Source organism: Rhamphochromis longiceps, linkage group LG3 (assembly GCF_057381845.1).
Source record: "Rhamphochromis longiceps isolate RC_006_pf linkage group LG3, R_longiceps_female_GT1.1, whole genome shotgun sequence".
Taxonomy (NCBI): domain Eukaryota; kingdom Metazoa; phylum Chordata; class Actinopteri; order Cichliformes; family Cichlidae; genus Rhamphochromis; species Rhamphochromis longiceps.
In genome coordinates, this window is record NC_140559.1 from 23,739,711 (window position 1) to 23,749,595 (window position 9,885).

General features: G+C 42.9%; 2 protein-coding genes and 1 long non-coding RNA gene across 5 annotated transcripts in view; 1 reads left to right on the forward strand and 2 right to left on the reverse strand.

The window, feature by feature from the left end:
- The window catches only part of LOC146673524 (uncharacterized), a 272,508-nt gene that overhangs the window by 157,230 nt on the left and 105,393 nt on the right, over positions 1–9,885 (forward strand). The gene's annotated exons all lie outside the window — the stretch shown is intronic.
- The window catches only part of LOC146673529 (programmed cell death 1 ligand 1-like), a 104,140-nt gene that overhangs the window by 53,026 nt on the left and 41,229 nt on the right, over positions 1–9,885 (reverse strand). The gene's annotated exons all lie outside the window — the stretch shown is intronic.
- Positions 8,773–9,822, reverse strand: LOC146673531 (uncharacterized). The gene is made up of 2 exons (XR_014910467.1): positions 9,577–9,822; positions 8,773–9,502 (listed from the first exon to the last, which is right to left on the reverse strand). It is a non-coding gene; the product is annotated as an uncharacterized LOC146673531 (long non-coding RNA).

Genomic DNA, 9,885 nt, shown 5'->3' on the forward strand with positions numbered 1-9,885 from the left:
TTGCCCCTTGGGGATAAATAAAGTTTTCTGATTCTGATTTTAATTAAAACCAGGGTGATCGTGGCTCAAAGAGTTGGCAGTTCGTCTTGTAACCGGAAGGTTTCCGGTTCGAGCCGCGGCTCAGACAGTCTCGTCGTTGTGTCCTTGGGCAAGACACTTCACCTACCGCCTACTGGTGATGGCCAGAGGGGCCGATGGTGTGATATGGCAGCCTCGCTTCTGTCAGTCTGCCCCAGGGCAGCTGTGGCTACAACTGTAGCTGCCTCCACCAGTGTGTGAATGAATAGTGGAATTGTGCAGCACTTTGAGGGCCCCGAAAAGCACTATATAAATGCAATCCATTATTATCATTATTATTAAAACCACAGAGAGAGTGGTTATTATAATTCATATAATAAAAACGTTATGTATTATCACAAAAAGTAACTTACATATATGCAATGTATGATGTGCATTTAATTTCAGAGCGAAGTTCAACACAGCCTTAGTGTTCGCTGGCTTGACTAAACATAACTTCAGTAGAAGATACCGGGTATCAGGATCGTGGTTATGAACTTTCTCTATTAAGCTGGATTCCCTGCTTCAGGCTCTGTGCACGCTGAGCAAAAAAAGAAAAAAGTTAACATGACTCTTTTTCTTTGCACAATTATTCCTGTGAGTGCCACTACTGTAGTACTCTACTCTACTAGAGACAAGGTCAGATGATGAGGATGAGACTAAAATGAAAAATTACTGCAAGTAAGATGAAATTTAAATGCTGCAGGAAATCACTAATCTTGTGATGATAAAATAAATCAAGTGCACTCTCAGTGCTGCACTTTATTTCTAACATGCACGTCAGGGTCTGAGACTTTAAACCGGACATTAAACATTACTGTCTCACAGCCAAATAAAGGAGACATAGAAATCACTTTCATTTGTGAAATTACTTTTATCAGGTATTATTGATGTGCTTTCTGTGTTCTAGTGTAAAATAGATTTAGCAGCAGGTTAAAATTAGATTAAAAATACAACAATGTATGTATGTCATCAAATAAATATATGTACTTTCCTTTGACATGTAGTTTCAGTAAGGTATGAATTATATAAACTGTATTTCCCCTGTCAGAGAATGTGTATTTCACCTGCAATGTGCTGTAAAGTATCTGTGTATCTTGTTGCCTTTTTAGGGGATTTTATATCAAAACTTAGAACATAACCTGCTCCTGGTTAATGAGCTCAGTGTAAGTTAACAAGTTATTTAGGAGGAACAAAAGAGAGCCACTTTAGTGACTACAGAAACACAGTTACATTATAAATGTCTTCTCTTTTAACCCAAATAATTATCTATCTGTAAATGTAAATGTCTTTGAGCTTTGTGCCTTTTGTAATTTCCTGCTTTAATTTTCATTTCCAACAAATGAAAATCCAACAGAGCACCTTTGGACGTGATGTGACGGGAGATTTAAATCATGTGTACTGACATATCTGCTCTGTCCATCATGTCAATATCAACCAACATCTTAGAGAAATTTTTCCAGCACTGTGTTAAATTTATACCATGAAGAATTAAGGCAGTGCTGTAAGCTAAAGGGTATACCTAATAAAGTGGCCAGCAAGTGTTTGCACTGTGGATGAAAGATCAGTCATAAAATGATAAGAGCTAGTAGGTAGCAGCAGAGGAGCTTCAGGAGGTGATGATTTCCATCTGACCTTTAATGTCACAGGATAAAAAACAAACAGTAAATATCCTCTGGAGACATGGGGTCCGTTCTTCGTACCTCGCTAAGTAAGTAAGTTGGATGAGATTGTTGACGATTTCGCGTGATCTTGGATCGTTCGGTTCCCCGAAGCTCATCCGGGACTTGCTGTCATAGCAACAGAGCCGTAAGCGTAAACCTGCTCGGGAGCAGGTTTACTTTATGTAAACAGGATTAGATCGCGGCCACTCAAGTATGTCCGCTTCATTTATACGGAAGCAACAGCGATATTCCACCACTGTTTCACCATAAATAAATAACATCAATGTAACTGAAGATAATGCAGCACTTGATCCTTTTATTGATGTCACACAGATACATACAGGTCATTCCCTAAAAAAGGGAAATGTACTATTAACATTCTATTACATGTATGTGATTATTACAGATGTAATTCATATTTCAGAGTAGCAATTGCAAATTACTTCGTGTAATCAAGATGAGAGACCACGGCTATAAAAGCGAAGGTGGATTTGGGAAGTCTGTCGCAGCCATGTCCTGTCCGTATACACGAGCCACCCATTGCGGAAGGTGCAAGATTGATAAGGAGAGTCCTCAGAATCCAGCGTATATTGCGGGACAGACAGGATCCTTTAGCTCAGCGTGACAGTGTGCTCATAGAGAGATATCGATATTCCCGTGAGGGTATTATTCACTTAACCAACTTGTTGACGAGGGGGTGCAGGACCACCACCTGTCTTTTTTTGCTCTGCCCTTTTCTTGGTTGCTGTTATAAACAAACAAACAGATTATTTCAGGCTCTCTTTCCAAGAGACGAAAAGCAATATAAGTGATAAATATTACCATTCTATAGAATATTCTTATATTTCACTTTTACTTGTTCCCATGTTCTAGTGGGTCCTGTTGTGGCTCTAATGTGTAAGGGGATATAATATAACATAATATAATATAATGTAATATAATATTGGATAATATAGTGTAATATAATAAATCTACCCTACCGCCTACTGGTGTTGGCCAGAGGGGCCGATGGCGCGATATGGCAGCCTGGCTTCTGTCAGTCTGCCCCAGGGCAGCTGTGGCTACAATCGTAGCTGCCTCCACCAGTGTGTGAATGTGAGAGTGAATGAATAGTGGCATTGTAAAGCGCTTTGGGTGCCTTGAAAAGCGCTATATAAATCCAATATATTATTATTATTATTATTAAATTACTTACGAGTTTAATTTGTCAGCAACTTTCTGCCAGCCCTCTCTCCTTGCTTTTGCAGCCTTTGCAGTGTTCCCTTGCGTTCTGATTAAACTCTGAAACTCCTGAAATCCCTCACTCATGAGTTCTTGCTCTGCTGCCGGAAAATACCGAGCGCGCCCCTTCGACATTTTCGCCGACCAATCAAAGGGTTGCCGATCAATGTTTCTACTATCGATGCGTAGCCCCTTTTAAGCCAGCCAGTGATCTCACATTACTTCATCCAGCTGTACTAATCGTCAACAGCAGGTGTGTTCGGAGAACCGGATTAGCGAGCTCACGGTTAGCGCGATGGTTTGGTCTTGGATGTGTCATTTGATCTTGGATGTAGTAAGCGACGTACGAAGAACGGGCCCCTGAATGTTTGTTTGGGATGCATTTTTAATTTCTACCTGCTATTTTGGAGCTTGGAAGTATAAAAACTAATCATCAAAGCTTTTGACTTGACTGTACGATGCTATCATGTCACTAAAAAACCTCTTAGGAATGTTTCCAGCACGTTTTTCAGTTTGCCCAACACAAGCTGTCTGACCTTTGACCTTTAATGTGAAAGGATGAAAAACTGTAAATATGAGCTTAGAAGTGAAAACAAGATCCATCGCCTCTGCTGTCAATGAACTTGTCCACATAAAAAAAAGAACACTGTTACGCCTAAGATCATACAATCCAGTTTTAGTTGAGATCTAAAAAAAACACCTGCTTCCTCCTCTCCTTCCTCATTCTCTGGTAGGAGGGACTAAGACACGGGGAGAAGGATCAAGGATGTCCAAAGTGTGATATAAGATATTTAGACAGGTTGAGGTGGCGGTAGGCTGAGCAGAGTTTTCAGACAACTTTCTTCCCAGGCACACTTCCCATTTCCTTCTGGGGAAACCTGAGGCATTCCCCAGAAGGAAATGGGTCTTCATTGGGGTCTCTTCCCAGTTAGGAGTGCCTGAAACAAGAGAGGTGCATGGAAGGGATCTCTACTGGCTCCTTTTCATACACAGGGGAAAGCAGCCACTGTACTCTGAGATCCCTCTGGATGTTTGAGCTCCTTACCCTATCTCTATATAATGCTGAGCCTGTGAAGGAAAATAAATATGGATGCTTGTATTCTGTCATTACCCAGATTTCATGACCACAAGGTGAGATGTAAATGGACTGGTAGAGCTTTGCCTTTGACTCAGGTCTCTCTTTACCATGACAGTTCAAAGTCAAAGTCAACTTTATTGCCACCTCTGCTATATCCAGTGCAGCATATAGACGAGATGACGAGGCTCCGGTTACATCATAACCAGATATGAGAAGAGTAAGAAAATAAATATAGGAGGTTTATATGGAGCTCTCCTCTCTTCAGGAACTCACTCTGCAGGAGGGGGAGATATAGGAGAGGTGGAGGAAGATCTCAGCTTGGGTGTCTATTGTCTTGCGTAGTCTGGAAGATGAGTGGATGACAGGGTGGGTGCAGTTTTCTCTGTGGTGGGGTTGGGTGGGCCAGGCGGCGCTGCTGAACTGGGCCCCGGTCCGGATGGGCCTGGGCCCCCTTTCCCTGGCGGGTCGCAGAGTATGGGGGTGCCTACTGGGGTCAGGGGGGGAGCTGGCCCCAGGGAGGGGTCACTTGCCCCTCCCTTCCTTCCCTCCCCATCTCCAGCTGCCTCCCTCTGCATTTTCTGGCTTTTGACTCTAACTGAGACTGTTATTTTATCATCATGTATTTATTGTGTTTTTGATCATTCTGCTGTGAAGCACTTTGGTCAGCCATGTGTTGTTTTTAAATTGCTATTTACATAAACTATTGTACGGTATGGTAACATTTGCTGACAAGAAACTGTGCCACCATCCTGGAGCATCGGGCTCTTGAAAGTGCAGCGACAGGTTTTCATGTTTGTTCTTTAACCTACTTTTACCACCACACAATGGTTTCAAGTGTTTCTAACAACAAGCCATTGATGTGCTACAGAATGACATGTTTGTTAATACGGATACACATGTTAATGTGATCTCTGGTCGCCCACTCAGAGACACAGCAGTCAGACAGCTACGGAAGGTGCTGAGGACACTCTTCATGTGAGAGAAAATCTGCTCACACAGATACGTATTTTGATGTCCTCTGTGTCCAGCCAATTAAAGACATTCTTGGTTAAGTTTCAAAGTTTGACTTTAGTTCAGATTACACGTTTGCTCAGTGTGTTTGTTCACTGTGGACTGATTCCAGATCAGATTATTCAGGAAAGATTATTCAGAAAGAGCGAGTGGAGGAGAAATGCTCAGAAAACAACATCAGACTACAGCTCACAAAGTTTTTGATCAAAGAAAATTCATCTGTACAGAAAAACTCACTCATTTCATCATTAATAATAACATAAAAGAATAAAATCTGTAATATAAATAAAGAGTTTCACAGTACATGCAGTGTTCAAACTCACATGAATAAAAGCTGCATATAATGAACACACACTGATGTATGAATGATGTGTCGTCTATTTAAACTACAGAAACAGTCTGAGGCTTTAGCTCAGCAGGAGGTCACGAGCTAACAGCTACACTCACAGCAGAAACAGGACACGTCTGTAATTTACATGTTTTATATGTTTTATAAAAGAAAAAGAGTCCAAACTTCCCATGGACAAACTGACTTCCAGCTGGTGTTCATGCAGCTCATCAGGACAGTGAGGAGCCAAAAACATCAGAATCTCATAATGAGCTTATTTTCTAAAGATCCCAGAGAAGCTGAGTTTGCTCTGATTCAGTTGGCATCCAATTATCCCTCAAACAATCAGGCTGGGTCTTGGGTTTCTTGTGATTTAGTCAACGACATCATATTTCACACTGAAGCCGGCACATCTTTGATAAAGCTCCACAGGATGACATGAAATATCTGGGTTCTGCAAAACAATAGAAAATACAGGAGTTCGATTTTCAGTTAGAGCTGAGAATCTCTCCTCATTTTATTTTTCTCCTTTAACACATCATTGAATTTAATGTCTAACATATTTGCTTATAACAGTAAATGTGTTTAAATATTTTGTAGTCAACAGGATTTATGGATGGGTTATGTGTAAAGTAAATACATTTGCTTTTTTAAAAGTAAACTTATGACATATGTGTTTTTGTTCCCACTGCATCTTCAGCCATCTGCCACTAGATGACGCTGTAGCCCCTCATTATTAGCTCTGTTCAATTGGCTGTGAATACATTTAGCTGTGGTCACTTATAGAGATGTTTGTCATGAACTGACATGCTGCGGTCCCATGTTTCTTTTTAGATGTTAAAATGAGATGTTTTAACATTAGATGAACACCTTTTGTAAGAAGATTAGTTATTTAAAAGGCTTTTTCCCCTTCACTTCAAACTATAACCTAATGTGTTCATAATGTACATGTCTGCACAGTGAAGTGACATTTGAGGATTTATGGTAGAAAAATGTAATCGGTGGTTTCACTTCACACAGTCTGACATTGAACATTAAATTTAAAGTGATATCTGAATGACTACTCCATAGCTTAGACTAGCTGAGTAGTGGTGTATTCTTAGTGATTTACTAAGAATGTAATCAGCAGGAACATCCCCACAGATACACAAAAAAGACCTTTGTTACAAAGGTTCACCACATCATTCACACACCGCCGTGTTTCATTTGGCACAGTTTTAAAGCCTTACTGCCACAAGAGCATTTATGTTTCCCGTTGGAATCAAACCAGCAACCTTCTGCTTGGCATGTCAAAGTGTTCATCACTATGAGAAACACCAACAATGATCCTCATGAGTGCCTTGAGGCGACTGTTATTGTGATTTGGAGCTATATAAATAAAATGTAATTGGCAAAGCAGGAAGGATTATCCTGTGTGTTTTAAAGATTATAATCTTTAATCGGTCCCCTCCAACTACCGACCAATAACCTGCCTCAGTACTACATGGAAGCTCCTGTCAGGCATCATATCGGCTAAGATGAACAGGCACATGGGTCAATACATGAGCGGGACACAGAAAGGAATTGGCAAAAATACCAGAGGCGCAAAACACCAGCTACTGGTAGACAGAACAGTCAGCCGAGACTGCAAGACCAGACTGACCAACCTGTGCACTGCCTGGATTGATTACAAGAAGGCCTACGACTCAATGCCCCACAGCTGGATACTGGAATGCCTAGAATTGTACAAGATCAATGGGACCCTAAGAGCCTTCATCAGGAACTCAATGGGGATGTGGCGTACAACACTAGAGGCCAACTCCAAGCCCATAGCACAAGTCACCATCAAGTGCGGGATCTACCAAGGAGATGCTCTGTCCCCACTGCTGTTCTGCATAGGCCTGAACCCCCTCAGTGAGATCATTAACAAGACTGGCTACGGATACCGACTACGGAACGGAGCAGTTGTCAGCCACCTCCTGTACATGGATGACATCAAGCTGTATGCCAAGAGTGAACGAGACATCGATTCACTGATCCACACTACCAGGCTATACAGCAATGACATTGGAATGTTGTTCGGACTGGAGAAGTGTAGTCGGATGGTAACAAAGAGAGGGAAGGTAGTCAGAACTGAGGGAATTGAACTACCAGAAGGCAACATTGCAGACATAGAGGACAGTTACACGTACATGGGGATCCCGCAGGCAAATGGGAACCATGAAGAGGCCGCTAGAAAGGCTGCAACCACCAAGTACCTGCAGAGGGTCAGGCAAGTCCTGAAGAGTCAGCTGAATGGTAAGAACAAGATCCGGGCCATCAACACGTACGCCCTGCCCGTGATCAGGTACCCTGCTGGGGTAATAGGCTGGCCAAAGGAGGAGATAGAAGCCACTGACATAAAGACAAGAAAGCTCCTTACCATGCATGGAGGGTTTCACCCCAAGTCCAGCACCCTGAGGCTGTACGCTAAGCGGAAGGAAGGGGGCCGGGGACTGGTGAGTGTCAGCACCACAGTCCAGGATGAGACAACGAACATCCAAGAATACATTGGGAAGATGGCCCCAACTGACCGAGTGCTCAGTGAATACCTCAGGCAGCAGAAACCCAAGAAAGAGGAGGGAGACGAGGAACCATCATGGAAGGACAGGCCCCTGCACGGTATGTACCACCGGCAGATAGAGGAGGTGGCTGATATCCAGAAATCCTACCAGTGGCTGGACAAAGCTGGACTGAAAGACAGCACAGAGGCACTAATCATGGCAGCACAAGAACAAGCTCTGAGTACAAGATCCATTGAGGCTGGGGTCTATCACACCAGGCAAGACCCCAGGTGCAGGCTGTGTAAAGATGCCCCAGAGACAATCCAGCACATAACAGCAGGGTGCAAGATGCTAGCAGGCAAGGCATACATGGAACGCCATAACCAAGTGGCCAGCATAGTGTACAGGAACATCTGTGCCGAGTATAACCTGGAAGTCCCAAGGTCAAAATGGGAGATGCCCCCAAGGGTGGTGGAGAATGACTGAGCTAAGATCCTGTGGGACTTCCAGATACAGACGGACAAAATGGTGGTGGCTAACCAACCAGACATAGTGGTGGTAGACAAACAGAAGAAGACGGCCGTAGTGATCGATGTAGCGGTTCCGAATGACAGCAATATCAGGAAGAAGTTTCTGTGGGACTTTATCAAAAACAGTTAACCCAACTCCTTGTCTGCTGCAGCCTATCTGACAAAAGACAGGCCAGAATTGTATACATCAGCATTCCAACATATCCTCTTGTGGCGAGACGAGGTTGGGATATAAGGTAAATACTCTTCAGTTTTAAAGAACGACAACGCCACCCTGGGAATTTCACCCAGAGAATACTGGAAACAACACTAAATCACCAAAAAGGCACTTGGGTTCGCTATACTCAATCCAGAGACGAGGTTCAATAATAAACAAATTAACAATTTATTAATAATTATTTAAAACACCATATAAAAGCACAATCATAAATATTCAAGTACAAATATGCTTAAAAGGGTATTCAGAGCTGAGGCTTACCAGTGGAGGGGCAGGGATGCCACACACAAACTAAAGAAAGAAAACACACCAACACACAGGTGCAACACACTATCACACTAATAAACTAAACAAGGCGGGTGTGTACACTCAAGGGATCCCACCACCAAGGCACCCTAGTCTCCTCCACGTCGGCACTCCGCATCTGAATAAAAGAAACAAAGAAAATTTTAATATATTACAACAAACTAATGTGTAGCACCGGGGGATAACCCAACTGCAGGACCACACTGGTGATCTACAGCTAGAAAAAGGGCCTCCCACCAGTGGTGTAACAAAAATCCAAACTACAAATCAAAAGCAATAAAACAACATACAATCTGGATAAAACTCTAAAATCTGGAGCAAACGGAATCGCCGTACTGCTCCAACTTGCCGTCCACACGACGAAAAGTTAACAGTCGATCAATATGCACGCCAGCTGACTCCGATAACCGGCATGCATATGGCCGTTGTCCACGCCGACGTCCACTGTAAAAGCCGACAGCAGCAGGGAAAGAATTCTCACAACGGGAACAGACGGTAAAAGCACAGCAAGGCAAAACAGCAGCACTTCAGTTCGCGTAGCTTAGCGCAAAACTAAGGTCCACACTTCCTGCGAAACATAATAAATAATTACTATAAACGAACAATAGAAGGCAGAGAGCGTAACAAAAGTTGATTACGTACCAAGTAAGCCGGGTCATAGAATGTAAGCAGAATAGCTCAGAGGAGGCTTCTATAGCTACGACCAGCCGCGATGGAGACTTTAGAGGAGTAACCCACAAACGATCTCTACCACACCGAGGAAGTCAGGTGACCAAAAAGGAGATCACAGGCAAGCAATGCAGAGACACTCAAATGGCCACTATTTATACCAGCGCCCCCTAATGGGCCAGGCTAAAAGTGGGTTGGACCGAGGGATAACATTCATCCTGCCACACTCTGCATACCATAGGCTAAAACCACCTTCCTACGACAAGTAGACAGAAGAAAAAT